The sequence below is a fragment of the Halichoerus grypus genome, chromosome 7 (assembly GCF_964656455.1).
Source record: "Halichoerus grypus chromosome 7, mHalGry1.hap1.1, whole genome shotgun sequence".
NCBI classification, from domain to species: domain Eukaryota; kingdom Metazoa; phylum Chordata; class Mammalia; order Carnivora; family Phocidae; genus Halichoerus; species Halichoerus grypus.
This window is the reverse complement of record NC_135718.1, coordinates 65,731,352-65,748,518: the sequence shown is the minus strand read 5'-3', so window position 1 is coordinate 65,748,518 and position 17,167 is coordinate 65,731,352. Positions and strand designations below refer to the sequence as shown.

Sequence of the window (17,167 nt, the reverse complement as noted above, 5' to 3'; positions counted from 1 at the left end):
TATGACATTTAGTAAAGAGCTTAAGCCTTATTGACTTAAGTGAGTTCACAGAAGAATTAGTACATTTTAAAGTTGTATGTGGTGATGGTGTTTTTACCTTCCAGACAGTGCTCTGAATAGTCTTAGATTGAGTTTTTTCAAGGTCACACAGCTAGTTGGTGGCATCTGACTTGAAGAGTCCTTTTCTGACTTTAACTATTTTTTTTACTATTGTTAATAAAACATAAGTGATTTTCTTTAAATGAGCAGTTATCATGCTCCCTTGGGTGGGCTGTGCTTCTATAGTTGAGAGAAGTTCTATCTAAAGCTACAAGTATACTAAGTAGGGTTCTGAAGTAGGGTTGTTACAGTGCATGAGATGGACAACTGCAAGGCTGGAGGCAAATTAATACAGTAAAATAAATGGTATGGTTTCAAAATCACATTGAAGTTGGTCGTTTTGAAGTTTGTACCTCCGATATTTTATTCTATCTAGAAGACTTAAAATAATGGTTTGTTGTAGTCTCATGAACCGGTCCTTTCTTGAATTTTGGGACTCTTTCTTTTTTTTTAAAGAACAACCTTCTTCTTGATGTGTTTAATATTTTGCATTTTTTTTTAGACAAAGTAGATTATTTTGGAATTTATTCTCAACTCTTACCTTGCTTGTGTCTCTGAATAGTACTTTTATTTTATTTTTTCACTGTTCAAAATTTATTTGGTATTTTAGTTGGTATGACACTTAGTTGGTTGCATTGTCTTTTTACATTATATGGCCATGTACACTATATTCTGACATACATGGTACGCAAAATAAGATCCTTTAGAACAGTTATGCACAATACACGCAATATTGAATTTATACATTGGATCCCGGGACGTGACTGACTGGAAAAGATGGACTAGGCATGTCGGGTGTTGGGGGAAGGAACCCGAAGTGACAGAACACACAGTAAACACACATCTGATGTGAAGAGCAACCGCAGCTCTGCAGTGCTGCCTCTGACACGGTGGGGCTAACTTACGTTAACCAATTTAGGGCTACAAAGACAGGTATCATCCAGCATCAGGATACAGCTGCAGGGTTTGGTGAACCATTCCTGTTTGGAACTTTAGGAAACGGATGTTTTTTCTTAGGCCATTTTAATATTACTTGAGTAACAGATCAGATAATAAGGACAATATACACAACCTCCAGCTAAAATCCTGCTGTAGTCTAGACAGTGAAGTGGTACATTAGAAAACTTTAAAACTGCAGCTCCTTTTGGATCCCCCAAAGTGTATTTGCACTCTTCTTCAAATGGGCCTCCTCCTCAGGAGTCAGAGTCACCTTCACAACATCAGAAATTCCATTCTGTCCCAAGATGCAAGGGACACAAGGAAGACATCATCTTTAATTCCGTAGAGACCCTTAAGCATGGTGGAAATAGGATGCACCCGCCTAAGATTCTTCATTATACTTTCGGCCAGATCTGCCACAGACAGTCCAATGGCCCAGGAAGTGTAGCCCTTCAGTTTGATCACCTCATAGGCACTGTCAACCACCTGTTTGTGAACCTCTTTCCACTGTTCCTTATCTGCCTCAGTGCCTAAGTCAGGGTGCAGATTCTGCAGAGAGACACCAGCAGCGTTCACTCCACTCCACACAGGCACACTGGAGTCTCCATGCTCCCCAAGGACCCACCCGTGACAGCTTAATGGGTGAACTCCCAGTCTTTCCCCCATTAGGTAACGGAACCGGGCTGAATCCAGATTGCAACCACTTCCAATAACACGGTTTTTGGGAAAGCCACTTATCTTCCAAGCCACATAGGTCAAGATAGCCACTGGATTAGAAACGACAAGCAACTTGCAGGTTGGGCTATATTTTATGATATTAGGAATGATGAACTTAAAGATGTTCACGTTACGCTGGACCAAATTAAGACGGCTTTCTCCCTCTTGCTGACGTGCCCTAGCTGTGATAATAACCAGCTTGGAGTTTGCAGTCACATTATAATCTTTGCCAGAGACAATTTTTGGTGTTCTAAGGAAAAGGCTGCCATGCTGGAGATCCATCATCTCTCCCTTCAGTTTGTCTTCCATGACATCAACAAGAGCAAGTTCATCTGCCAAGTCCTTCATTAAGATACTGATGGCACAAGCCATGTCAACAGCACCAACCCCAACAACTGTAATCTTATTCTGGGGGGTATGTTCTTCCTTAAGAAGATTCTGAATCAGCTGATCTTTGAGAGTTGCCATTTTGGACTTAGAACCAAAAGGAATCGGGAGTGCACGTCGGGCGGGCGGGCATCAGCGGTGCATGAGGCTAGATCTGGACTTGGCGGCAGCGGCTCCGACACCTGAATAGTACTTTTAAATATATGTACTTCATTACATACCTGCCTTCCCACATACCCTGCTGTGAAGAAGGAGAGGAGCAAGCCATGTTTTGCACTACTTCACTCTATTTCCCAGCTCATCCAGCCACAGCTGATGGACCTAGATGTGGGTACCAGATCCACTGATGAACTTTCTGTAGGCACTGGCCGTGACCAGTGTGATGGGCTCTGAAAACTCATGGAATGAGATTCATCTCTAACAAATTGGGAAACTAAGACCCAGAGTGGTAGTGGGAATGGAATGGGAAAGGTCATGATGTAGGATGGGTGAGGGAGAAGCCAGGGGGATGGAGTTGGCAATGGAAAATCTGGAATTATAAGGGAGAAGCAGCTGTAAGTAAGCAGAAGAAGCCCATCCACAGAAGGCAACATGGAACAGAAAACAGAGAGCTGAGCAGATATGCCAGAAGTGAGAGATGCTCCTACAGAGAGTTAGCACAGTTTGTGTTGCTTCTCAAAGTTTGATCTATAGGTGTCCTTGGAGTCTTCTCCCCTTTTCTTGATGTAGTTGAGAAGTTGTAAGGCCTTGTAATCAAGATGCAGACTAAAACACATAAAAGGCATCCAATTACTTGAATAATTATATAATTGCCCTCTCTTCAAAAGGCTTATGCATTATGTGTAGAGTAGTTTAACTCCTCAACAAATGGATCAAATTAAATTCTTTCTTTAAAGGAGCAGTGCTCTTTAGATGAGGCATAAGGACATTTTCTTAAAACCTGTCATTAAAATTATAGCAGCAGTACCACAGTGTCTTTAAAACATGAAAAAAACCCACTATACTAGTGTATGATGAATACTTTATACACACACACACACACACTGTATGTGAATAGTATTCTTATTCAGGGTGTGTTTCTTTTTGCTAGTCAGTTGCCAGCATTATTCAAGGAATAATAAGGTCATTGCTATTAATATCCTAGGTGGAAAAAGCTTGTGCTGTCCTTATTTTTCAAAAAGATTTTGTTGTGGGATTTCATTCTTCTTTTTGGCCATTGACATTAATGTTGTTTCAGTCAATATTATACCTTTTGTGGGAAGTTTGTAGTCAGCCAGCATGCAGAGGGATTAGTACAGCATGAAACATTCTCTGTTTTTCTTAATTGTGGTTAAGGAGAGCTCTTTGTTACTCTATGCCTCTTTATGTAACATGATCCTTGAATTAAATTATTAAATATTCTGAATGTTATTCTCTTTTTTTGTATGTTTAGCAGTTGTGGCTTGTCCCAAACTAGTTCTTTTGCAGTTTTTTATTTCTTTGGGCATAAATTCCTTCTTAAAAGAGTTGCCTTTTGGCACTTCAAGTAGTGAAAAACTAGTTTTCATTACCTTTCTTTTTTCTTTCCTTTGGTGAAATCAAAATGCTGTGAGAAGTGTGTAAGTATGTGTTTCCTTCCTTAGTAGCATTTACTACTTCTAGTACTGTGGTCACCCTAGATTATCAGTCATTCACATTTTCTGCTTCTTAATGGTTAAAGTGATGATAGGTGGGGAATGAAGGAATTTAGCCAGAGATGAAACCAACTACTGGCAAATATATAGAAGTTTCTGTATTTCTTTCTTAGTTTTTTCTTGAGTTCACCATCAATTACTTTTTTTTTCAAGCTTTTTTTTTTTAAAGATTTTATTTATTTATTTGACAGAGAAATAGAGAGCACGAGTAGGCAGAGAGGCAGGCAGAGGGAGAAGGGGAAGCAGACTCTCCACTGAGCAGGGAGCCCGATACGGGGCTCGATCCCAGGACCCTGGGATCATGACCTGAGCCAAAGGCAGCTGCTTAATGGACTGAGCCACCCAGGCACCCCCATCAATTACTTTTTTGAGAGAATAAAACCACCCCAGCTTCAATTCCCATGTGCCTGTTTACTTTGGAGTTACCAGGAAACCTTAATCCCCTGTGAATGAGAAAATGTCTAACTTAGTTTGAAGTTCTTTTCTTAAATAGAACTTCTTGTTAATTTTTCTATGGGATCTTCAAAGACAATGGTTGTAAGTCAATAGGGGATTCTGTTTGAGCAGCTCGGTGGCATAGGTTTCCCTCTGGTTTGCAGGTTTGGAGAGCCTGTTTTTCTTCAGCCAGTACCTTGAGAGGGAGGTATTAACAAAATTGAGGAAATAGTATATATTTCAGTACTTAATTGGAACATGGATATGTGTTTCTTCTCATTTGAGTACCACTCCACTTTAGTATTCCTCTCATACATTAAAAATATGATGAGCTACCTCATAAGCTGTGAATCTAAAAACTCTCCCATTGTCTTCTAGGGTCCATGGGACTGCTAAAGAAGAAATAATTTCTACCTTCAAAGAGTTTTCAAGCAAAGGGGGAAAATGCTTTTACAAGGGGCTAGAGTGAATGATTATGTATTGGCTTTACAATAGGATGCCACTCACGAGATACTTACTGACTTCGCTGGGAGCTAGACACTGTCCAGCTACAGGACTGCAGAATGAAAAGGTGGCTCTCTGGCCCCTGTCTTCAAGAAGGTCACACTCTAGAAGAGAAAGTGTTTGAGTAGACATATGAGGGGTATGTGAACTGAGTATGATTACTGTGTTGGGTGAGATTAGATAAGACTTTGTGGGGGAGTTTCTGGCAGAAAGCAGGGATTAGATTAGGTGAAGATGTCTTCCAGACCTGTGATTTCATGACTTCAATGTCTTAATGGAGGCAAAATGGAAAGGCATTCCTGGCAGAAAGAACCAACTTAAGTGCCTTTGCAAAGGTAAAACAAGGGAGAGGGGAGACTGTTTCTCTGTCATATGGTTCAGAAAACAGATGAGTTGAAAGTGATATATATCATTATATCATTTCATCTAAATTAATTATGCACACATGCAAGTGAAAAGTTGAGAGGATGAGTAGAAGGATTTGAAATCCAGATTAAATTTAGGGGATCCTGTTGTCTGTATTCATTGTCTCCTGAAAGATGATGAAATTTAAAAAGATAACCACACATTTTGCAATATAATTTGTTTTGCAGCTTTTGACTTCTTTGTAAGTGCTGGGTTTAGGGACGTGATATTACTTTCTTCTTCCCACTACTTTCCTGGATGATAAATGCATTCTCCTATGCTTTGAAACACGAGTTTTCAACTACTGTAGTGCCTTCATTGCATTTTGGGTGATAAATTTTCCAAGTTTGGAATGATGGCTGTAAAATAAATAGCATCATTTAAGTAAGTCCTGAACCTTCTATGGTATACGTTTTTCAAAAAATGTATTTTTCAGAAAGTTCAAAGTTTTGGCTTTGCAGTTTACTTCTGGCTGTGTTTTATGGACATCAGACTAAAACTTCTGAGACCAGTAGTTCAAATTTGGCAAATAATAGAAAATTTGGCTCTATTTGTATAAAATTAAAGACACCCTTAAAGAAATCTTTGGCTATCAGTTTAGCATACTGTAGTATTAGTGTGAAACCACGAGTATAATGATGAACAAGTATAGAGAAAAGAAAGCCAAGAATATTTGAGATCTAGTGTTGTATGCAGAATAAATATAGCCAATTCTCAATTTTTCAGGGACAGATTTTTTAGCTGAATTAGCTGGAGTTCATGTTCGTATTCTCATTTCCCAAACTCTACCATTAACCATTTTAGTGTTGGTAAACTCTTAATCTACAGCAGTGTTCTTAATCGTCCTTGGTGTGTTTGTCCAAGGACCTTTTAAAAACTATTGATGCCCGAACTTAGAGATTCTGATTTAACTGTTCTGGAAATAAAGTTAGGGCATTAGTAATTTTTTTTTTTTAAGTGGCCCATGACTTCAATATGTAGCCAAGGTTGGAACCACTGATGTGGAGAATGAGCAAGTGCTAACAGAAATTGTAAGTTCATGTTGGTCTCTAATGCTGATAAAAGAAAATGAATTGTGTGTATTTTTATGTGTTTGTGTCAGTTACTAATGGATTTCATTTTCTGTTGAGTTTCATTCTCTTACGACTAAATGTTCATAGTATTAGTTCTAAGGAGGTATACTGTGAAACACTAGTTCTGCATTATGTTAATAAATATCTTATTTTTAAAAGTTCCATGATTAGGTACGTTTGAGGAATGCTGTCATATACACTTAAAAAATATTCTTTCCTTCAAAACTGCCTACAGACTGTAATGTCCTAGTTATTTTTATTTTGTGAATTTTTTAGGGAAATATGTAATGTGCAGCACTTCACAATATCATTTGATGAAAAAAAAACTTTTTGGTGAAAATCTGGTCTACAGAATTCAACAATCAATGAATCATTTGGAAATTCCTTTAAAACACACACACACACACACACACACACACACACACACACACACCAAGATTTGTGTTAGGGCTGGATGTGATGATACAAAGGAGGCTTTTTAAAAAATATTTTTCCTCAGTGTGCCTCATGTTAGGGATGAGAGTGTAAATCATTTCAGAGTATATGAATCTTTTCTAAAACACAACCACTATCATTTTATATCTGTGCTCTGAATTTCTTTAACATTTCTCCATTGCCTCCAAGATAAAGCTAAATTTCCACCTTTGGCTTTGAACATTAATTACATTCGGTTCCTTCTTGCTTATTTAACTTTGTCTCCCATTGCTCCTCAAACCATTCCTGTTGGCATCAACCAGTGGCATCCCCAAGCCATGATCATCCTTGACTCTAATGACTGCAGATAAAAATATCTACCCACCTAGAAAGTCATTTTCTTATTTCGATTTCTGACCTTTCCAGTTATATAGCTAAAAGCCCCATCGTTTTGTGGCATGTTCTGGACTGTTTCATCCCACGTTGACAGTTTTTATTTGTTTATGTGTTGCATTTACATATCTGTATCACTTTGGATTTTATTAAAAAGTTAACTTGCTTACCTTGTTCTGTTCTTTTGAGTTAATATACTAATAGTCCAACTAGTTTCTGAACTCTCGAGAGGCTCAGGTATTTTGGGGCCTTACACATTGCTCTGTGTGCATGATTGGGACTAAGTAACTTCTTAGCATCATGATATTGTAGGACTGAAAAGGACCATAGAGATTTCCTAAGTTAGCATACAAATGAAGGAAGGCCTAGAGAATTTAAGCAATTGGTCCAGGTCCTATAACTATCTAATTGTTGAAGTGGGGGAGGAAACTCAATTCACCATTTTTCCTTTCCTTTTTTTTCTTTTCTTTTCTTTCTTTCTCTCTCTCTTTTTAAAATTACACTGACAATTCAAATCTTTTAAAAATCTCTGTGCTCTTTTAGGAAAAATAAAAATCTCATGTCTTTGTTGTTAGTGGGAAAACACAGTAAGTTAAATATGGTTACCTAACAGATTAAAGCAATAAGAGATAGAGCTGTCTTATTCCCCACCCTGCCAACACACACACACAAAAGATGCCTTAGAGGTTCTTAGGGGGTACTTGTCTGATATGGGAAGCTTGGATCTTCCAGAGGTGAATATAATGTGTATTTCTTTATACCGTCTCCTCTTTATCCCTTCTTCTTTCCCCTGATTCAAAGCCATGCCCTCATTTTGAAGCAATCCACAAATGAAACAAGTAAGAGATGTCAATATTAGAAAGAACACTAAACCAGGAGCCATGAGATCTGTTGAATCCCAGCCCATTAACCAACTGTGAAATCTTGGGCAAGTCATTCGTCATTTGAGACTCCATTCTCCTATTTGTAAAATGGGGATAATTCCTCATAGATTTGGTGTTAAAATCAGTTGAAATGGAACAGTTTCAAGTCAGCTGAAATTGAAAAGCTTTGATCAAAGGTGAGAGATGATTTGGTTCTTCAGAGAGACCCTTCTATGTCAGTGCTTAAGGGAAGGCTGCGGGGCCTTATAGTTTTAGGATAGGACTCCATGTTTTTAGTTGTTTGGAAAAAAACACACACACTTCTATAATATTGTTGACAACTCTTCCTAGTTTAGAATTGAATGACTGTTATATTTATTTGGGGATACTACTTTCTGGATTCTTACGTTGAGAAAAGATTCCATTTGTTGCTTTATTATTGAAACATGTTTATATTTTTTGCATTTTACAGTAAAAATGTTTTCTTCTTAGTGGAGTTTTTTTTTTCTTTCTTTCATTTTTTTCTTGAGGTGGTGTTGATGGTGTTAAGTTCTCATGCAATAGGATAGTTCATCACTATTAGAAATACTGTTACTCCTTTGTTATGAGATGGAAAATTGTCAGGGAATGATAGGCCATGGCTGGATGAGATTTGCTATCAATGAAGAATTATCAGGGCATGCTGAATTTTCATTTTGGATGCAAAGATATTTTAGTTTTACTTGGCAGGAGAGGATAAAAAGAAAATCCAAGCAACTTCTTGATTCAGGAGCTGCCAGTTCTCTCTGTGGCTCAAGGAATGTTTCGTGTCTCAGCCACAAGAATCTGCCATTTTGGTTCTGATGTACATTGCCTTCCCTCCGCACTTGGGCACTGTTTTCAGCTTGTGGCTTCAGAGCCCTTTGCTCGGAGGCAACAGGAGTCCTTTAAAGACTGCTTCTGACTCCTCCTTCTACAGCCCGTTGGCCTACTAGGATGGGTAGTGGGAGCCACGCATCATTATTGGTGTGAAAGCTTTTAGTGAATATGGAATGCAGGGCACTGTCAGGTCTGTGCAGTGACATGATAAGAGAGCAGATTCTGGTAGCTGCTGTGAGTGGCGGTACTTTCTGGGGATCAGTATAGGTGTGGATGTTTGACTGTTAGTACAGGCACAGTGGGCTAGATGGGGGTCAGGTATTAAATAGTACCTGTGAGGTGAAGAAGGCCTGGGAACTTGGGGAGGTATGACACAAGACAGGAAGATAAAGGGATGGATGTGAGGAAATGGGAATGAAGAATTTTTTTTTTTAATTTTTATTTTTTTAATTAAATTTTTTCTAATTGAAATATAGTTGACACAATGTTACATTAGTCTCAGGTGTACACCAACAACTCTGTATGTTCCACTCTTCTCACCACAAGTGTAGCCACCATCTGTCACCATTCAGGGCTTTTACAACACCATGGGCTGTATTCCCTATGCTGTGCCTCTTTCATTCCTTATAGGAATGGGGAATCCTCGTAGGATCTAGTGGATGAAGAAGAAGAACACGAAAGAATTAAGGATGACTTCAAGGTTTCTAATATGAAAGGGACGGACATAGTAACATGTAGCAGGAGAGCTGTTCTGAAGAAAAATGTTGACTTGAAGTCAAGATGGATATGTAGGTAGAGTGCTCAGGAGAGAGTTCAGGGCTGAAAACAGTGACTTATTAGGAATCCCTTGCATTCTAGAAATAGTGAGGTGGTGCATGTAAAATTGCCTATAAATTAGGAGTTTTTAAATTCATCTCCTTAACATTACCGAAAATTACAGTTGTGTTTTATAGTAAGTAATTATGGCAGGTATTTTTAAAGACCATTTGAAAAAATGGCTAGAAAATACCCACTAGAGAATGTGGGTCTGAACTTGGAATAAGTCAGGCCACAGTTAAAGAAGAACACTTGATTTATTGGGCTCTTGCGTTCTTTGCTCTCCTCCTTTCTCTGGCTCCTCTTCCCCAACTCTCCTGCCCTCTTTTTGGTCTCCAAGCTTCCAGGATGTAGAACAGGGTCTCACTGCCACATAAGCATCAATATGTGGTCACTCAGAGTTCATAGACTTGAACATTCCTTCCTCCCGAGAGCTGTGTGTGTCACATCCGCCTCCCCCCGTGGTTTTGTGGCATGCTGGTGATGAGAAAGGAGGCCCAAAACTAATGTACCAGTTTACCGACACCTAGTGGTTGTGAAAAGAACATTGGACGAGGAGGAAGAAGAGGGAGATAATCCCGGTGCCAGATATCTCTTCTAGGTCTCTGGTTCCTGGTTCATTAAGGGAGGGCCAGAACTATCCAGTCTCTAAAGCTCTGATACTCTGTCTTTTAGTGCATGGAAGTTAAGATCCATATCCATACTGTAAGTGTTCCCAATAAATCAAAGCAGGGTCCAAGTAGCAGCTCACAGAGCATATTTGTTCTTCATGTGAAGTTTATGTAACACTCTTAAATTTGCCAGATTTTCCTAAACTTCCCAGTAAGATAGGGCAGCAGGAAGGCCTTCAACTGTTAAAGTGTTTTGATGAGCAAGCCCACTGTTGAACTTAATCCAGGTTCATCTTCCTGGGAACCATGAGGGTAATGAGAAATGGGGTCAGGTACAAGAAGGAATTCAAGATTTGCCCTTAGCCTCACAACTAGATCTTGTTAACTAAATTTTAGACAGAAATTGTAATTTCTCATTAAGCATAAGAAAACATGATTTTGTATTTCCTTTTCTGGTGGAGGCAATACATAGTTAAACAATATAAATACCTCAGAAAGGATTGGGTGAATAAAAGAATCCACAGTGTAGTTTTCATTCTAGGCTCACGTCATATGGCTTACCTTTGTTCAGTGACAACATTCCTTGCAGGTTTTGTTTACTATTTGGGTACTGAAAGGTCTTGGTTTTATAGAAAGAATCATTATTTAGAGTGTTTGTACTAAAATGTTTACCTGTAACAGGGCTATCATGAAATGTAATAACTTGTCTTTATTCATATTGAAGAAAGAAAGCTGTATCGTGGCTTCTTTATATGTAAAACTTTAAGGTGTTTTAACTCACTAGATTCTAAAGAAATTACAGACTGCCCTTCTCTCCTTTCTCTGAGTTCTTGAATCCCAGAGACCAAAATGCAGCTTATAGATGTGAGCTGAATCTTCATATGGTTGTTGTAGCCGTGGAATAAAGTTACTCAATACATAATTGTTGGTCAAGTGAATGAAATGATGAATTTTCTCATTAAAAAGATTTTTTTTGAGCCCTTTAGTGTGTGCCAGGCACTGTGTTGGGCCTTAGGAATACAATGGTGAGCAATCAGACATAAGTTCTGCCATTACAGAACAAATGGAAATTTTACTGAAGGATATACAAAATACAAGAAAATAAGCAAATAGAATAATGATTGATTATGATACATCTGTGAAAAGAACAGGTACAGAAGTGAGGAAAGGCTTATTAAATGATGAACACATCAAATAGGAAAGAACTCACTTTTTTAAAACTAATTTCAGGAGACAGCTAAATTTTAATAATTTGCTTTGAATAGACAAGAAGCTTTCTTAAGTATTTACTTCAACTTTCAAAAACAATTCTTTACCCTCCCACTTAGACCAATACATTTAAGGAATCCTACCCATTCAGGATATAATTATATTTTCTTTCATTTGTCTTTATTGGAATTCCTTTACAGTTCTTCCAAAACAATAATACATTCCTTAGAGCTAAGCCTCAGAAGGAATAATGAAGCATCTCATTTGATATATTATTCCATTACCTATGATGTCAAGACAGTTGGTAAATAATTTCTTTTTACAGAGTAACCAAAATGGGGGGAACGGAGGGAGAGAAAGAAAGATTTAACCCAATCTAAACAGTCTGAGCCCCAGAAAATGATTTAGGGAAGCTCTGTCATGTGATGGCTGCTATTCATTATCGGGGTTTTGTTTGCCTTTTAAATCACGGCAACGCTTGGATTGCGGTTTTGCTGTCCTGCCCTTTCTTCATGTTGGAATTTTTCTAGGGCTTCTTGTGAATTCAGAGACAGATGTTTGTCTTCCTGATGTTAGGGGATGATTTGGCGCCATCTAGGTTGATTTTTTGCTATCTCCGAAGGAACACTGTTTCTGAATAGTTTAAGCAATGACAGCTGCTGAAAGGACATGTTGGTGGCGCCTTCATGCCCTGGCTAGTCAAATACTGATCAGTCTTACAGAGACTAAGCAATTGTAATTTTAGGTTTTGATAATACAGTGAAGGTTATCACTTGTATTTTAGGAAACCAATACCTTTTACACTTTCAATGAAGAATTAATTGGCCACATGGTTAATAATGTGGTTATAGAGAGAACCTCACATAAGGGAGGGGTGTGTGTGTGTGTGTGTGTGTGTGTGTATGTGTGTGTGTGGTAAAATACACATAATGTAACATTTACCATTTTAATCATGTTAGTTTACATGTTTAAGTATACAATTCAGTGGCATTAAGTACATGCACATTTTTGTGCTACTTTAAGAGATTCTTGCTGTGAAATAACATCCTACCTGAATTGATATTTGACATTAAGATGGCCATATATTTATAAAGAATATAGGGACAAAAATATAAAATTGAATCACAGATATAAATTATTTTGCTGGAAAGATAAAATTTGAAATTATAATAGCATTGTTGCAAATTTACAGTAAAACTGGAATAGCCAGGGCTCTTAGAGGCCAGCGTTGCACACTTAAATGAACAGTAACTGGCTACTCTAAAGCTGGCATTTAGAATTATTAAGGAGTTAGTAGGTGCTTGAGTGCCTAGAAAGAAGTACAAGAGGGTCTCTGCATTTTGTGAGGGGTGGGATAGGCATAGACAGGAACGGCAGCTGCTCCCTGTGGCTTCTTAGTCCCACGTTGTGAAAGATGCTGGTGGGCAGGAGCAGAGTGCTGTCACGTGGAGCACTTAGCCTGTCTTCCCTGAAATGTTTATTACATCCGTGTGTTTTGTGTTCTGGGATGAAGCATAGTGACTCTGGTAGGGCAGAGGAGGGGGTCAGAGAGAGGAGTTCTAGGCTGGCTTTATTCCTGGAACTTTGTGGAACTTTTTCTGTAATGAGTTCCTGATGACTTGAGAACATGTCAAAGCCTTGCCTTCATGTCTGGCCTGTACAGTCACCATTTCAGTTCCACTTCTCTGTCTTGTTGTCCTCTGTGCAATGAGTGGTCTTGCAGGAAAATGTGGTTGAGTGTACAACCCAACATTTAATTGGACAAATCAGCAAAAACACCCCTGCTTGTAAAAATATGGACCATTCATTGTATTATTATTTTTTTAGAGATTTATTTATTTATTTTAGAGAGAGAGCGAGTGTGGGGGTGGGCAGGGGCAGAAGGAGAGAGAGAGAGAGAGAGAAGCAGACTACTTGCTGAGCACAAAGCTCGATGTGGGGCTCTATCCCAGGACCCTGAGATCAAGACCTGAGCCAAAACCAAGAGTCAGACACTCAACTGGCTGCACCACCCAGGTGCCCCTCATTTGTATCAGTCATCTACCTTAATGCCTCCCAAGAGTTATTTACTAATGGGGCTTGTGAACCAGGTCTCTCTTCTCTTAGACACCACTCAACGAAATTTTGTGTTTCCTGGCTTTCTCACCTAATCATTATTTAAAGGGAAGCTAAGTTGGCTTTCTCAGCTTAAAGCTGGGAAATTGAAATCCCTATGATTGATCAGTCTTCTGAAGGCTTTCTGATGGTGCCACTCTCAGATCGGGTGGGAGCATTCTAGGGAGGGATAACGTTGTCCCTAAAGGGACAACTACATGCATCTAAGAGCATTTGGCTACATTCAGTGATTTGAAGCATCCTTGTTTGATTGCAGAGTTCTTCGCTGGCTTCTTCCTTTGCATCCAGTTTTGTCAAGCTTCCCAGATATTTCCTGAAGCACTTTGCTCCCTTGTCGTGTATCACCATGTATCTGTCAGAGAAACATTTTTGTTACTGCCAAACCTGAGTTTGGCTGGACGAGGTTGAATTCTTATATTTTAATGTGAATTCTGAATGGCAGAGTGGCTAAACTTTAAGATACATCATGTTACCCCTTGTTTCAAAAACAGATACGAAGTGGCCTAATAATCTACATGAGTAGCACAGACTACAAAATAAATGCAAGAGGAAATTGCTGTGAAGGGAAAATAGAAGTTGGAAAATAGTTTGATGTGAGGAACAATAAGGTTTGTATACAATATATCAGAATGTCAGCTTCCCCCATGGCCAAAGCTGAAAAGGAAACCTCACCAGTTATAAGAATCACAAGGTCCATAAGGTTAAAACCGAGTCAGTGGCTCAGGAAGATCACAGGCTTACTTGCTGCAGGAACCTTGGAAGACCTGTGGATTTGCTAAAGGAGACACTGCTGCATGTGTCTGGTGGAATATGTTGTCAACAGCAGCTACCCCAGCTGCTGCACTATGGTTCTTTCTTGTTACGTCTCAGTATAGAAAAAATAAATTTTCTTCTTCGGGGCTGAAGCAATTCTACAAAGGTTAGAAATTAAGACTATCTAGGATGACCTATACAACTATGAATATGTATATTCTGTGAATAGTATTTCTCCCAAATAAGTTAGATAAAATGGTTATCTAGCTTTTATTATTATTTGTTAATTTTTGTTACTAATAATTCTATCAGTAGCACCACTTATAACACATAGCTACCCTTTTCCAAGTACCTCTGACGTGTCAGACATTGTACTAAGGCACTTGCTGTGGAAGAGATCTCTTAATCCCCACAGAAACCCTGTAGCTCGATTCTTATTTTAGAGAAAGGAAATTGGCTCAGAGAATGTGACTGACTTGGCCAGGTTCGCACTGCTGTTGCTGCCTGGGCGCCTTGCACTGACTCCGCCACCTGAGACCAAGACGTTGTTGTGCGGGGGAGACAGTTTAGCTCTTCTGAGCCAAATCTCATAAAAAAGAGCAGCCTTTTCTCACATGAGCCCAAGCAGCACAGAAATAGACCCCTGGCCGCCCTGCGCCTGGGATGCCTCTGTTTTCCTCTCAGCCCCGTGTGTGTTGCGTTCGGGCTCGTGGCGTTCCGCAGCTGGCTCCCTTTAAGACTCCTTAGAGTTGCGCATCCAGGGCCACGTGACAGGGATTGGACCTAGAGAAGAACAGTATTTTCTTTGACTTTTAAATATTCTTTAGCTTTGAATATATAATTGAGTTTCATTTGGCTAATGCTGTCAGGAAGGGCAGTCTTATAAAAAGGAAAAAAAATAGCATTCCATGTAAAGAGATTTGAAATCTGATATTCCTACCATGTCTTCTTGATTAAAACTTTAAATTAAAAACAATGTAGACTCTGAAAAACAAACTGAGGGTTCTAGAGGGGAGGGGGTTGGGAGGATGGGTTAGCCTGGTGATGGGTATTGAGGAGGGCACGTTCTGCATGGAGCACTGGGTGTTATGCACAAACAATGAATCATGGAACACTATATCTAAAACTAATGATGTAATGTATGGGGATTAACATAACAATAAAAAAAAAATTAAAAAAAAAACAAAAAAAAACAATGTAGAGATTATCTCCTTCCATCATTTTGACAGTATAGTGTATGTTCAAAAATATCTTTAGTATGCCCATATGTATTTTAAGCCAGAGACAATGTTACTTTTAAATGTCAACTTTTAAATGTCAGCTTTTAATAACAAAGGTTTCATCTGTGTTTAAACAAAGCATTTGCTTTATATGGACAGAAGGCATCCCCCCTAACACAGACAATTTGTTGTGCCTTTGGTCAAGGTAAGGAAGCTGATGATAAGTTTTTAAGAGGGAAAAGGTATGCAGTTAGAACCATATTGGCAGTCTGGCAGTTATTTATTTTTCCAGGGTGAACATGCTTTCAGAAATTGCCAGTAGTTGCTAGGCAGGCTTCAACAAACACAAAGGACATTACCCAAGTGTCCAACCTGGCTGGTTTCTCAATTTAAATTTTGTGATCCTGGCTCAAAATGTAGTAAACTCTATTACTATTTGAACTTGGAATACAGAATTGTGCCAGCAATCCCCTTGGCATCCTGAGGCCATAGTGAAGTTAATGTTCGTCCCCAGGAGGCCAGCTGACTGACTTTAAGCACGGGCACACTGTCCAAGATCCAGGGCCAGGTCATTGGAACGGCCGCGAAGGTGAATGGAAACTATATGAAGAAAACAAGTCCATCCTGCCAGGAGCACTTGCCTTTTCATTTGGTGCTTTCCTTTCCGATTACTGGATTTTCCTGCTGAGTATATGCTGGCTTTTGGAGCTTTCTCTTTCTTCTGGCACATGTACAAAATTTTCATACACCCAGTTATACTCAGTCCTTTGCTTAAATAACTTTTGTAGATAAATTTGGAGCAATGCCAGTGAAACTGAAGAAATACATGTTCCAGTGAAACTGAAGAAATAGCAACGAGATGGGCAAAGATTTTTAAAAATAATTGTGTAACCATAGGTCTGTCCATTTACTTATCTTTGTTTTCTTTTGTTTTGCACTGCCTCTCCAGGCCAACTTTTCCTAAGAACAGTGCTGTGCCATTTACTATTAGATGAGAAATGCAGACTAATTATGAAGTCCAAAAGTTTAAAAGACAGCACCTTTTAAATATGTCAATCATACTAAGGGCAAAATGCTGATGAATACAACTTTCAGCTTTCCCAAATGGACTAGACATGCAGAGTTGGGATAATAATAAGAATGTGAGATATGAAGTTTATCTTGATCTATATTGGGAGTCAATAGCCTATTATTTAGGCTAAAATTCTCTATAATACACTAACAGAATTAGCTTTACCATGTTTCCTAGTGAGGTATGACTATCATACATCCTTCCAAATAGGCTTAGGGTCTTGTAGGCTGCCTGCATTACCTGTTTGAGTATCATTACATTTAAATGAGGCTGTGATGGTTATTGTAATGATGGATTTCCTTCTGTATGTGTGAACGCTCATTGCTAATAACCCTTTTTCTTTAGCCTTCTGTATCTGGAACATTTTGATTGGGGCTAGCATGGTATCTGTGTGTCTCCTGCACAGAACCTTTTAGGAAACTCACAGTAGAAATAATGGAAGAAACAATGTTACCTTAGGCCATGGGTAGATCTCTTGTGAAAAATGCCACAGGTAGTGCTACATTTGGGAGACAAGGTCTTTCTTGCCAGCTTCTGAATTAATGCTAACTATTTATCTGTTTTAGGGAGTTTACATTGCTAGTTTTAAATACAACAAAAAATGTTTCTTG

The 17,167-nt window shown here is 38.8% G+C and overlaps 1 protein-coding gene and 1 pseudogene across 3 annotated transcripts in view; one reads left to right on the top strand and one right to left on the bottom strand.

Annotated features, from left to right (window-relative positions):
• Nucleotides 1-17,167, top strand: part of BICC1 (BicC family RNA binding protein 1) — a 291,170-nt gene that overhangs the window by 106,104 nt on the left and 167,899 nt on the right. The gene's annotated exons all lie outside the window — the stretch shown is intronic.
• Nucleotides 1,111-2,286, bottom strand: LOC118526757 (L-lactate dehydrogenase A chain pseudogene; annotated as a pseudogene).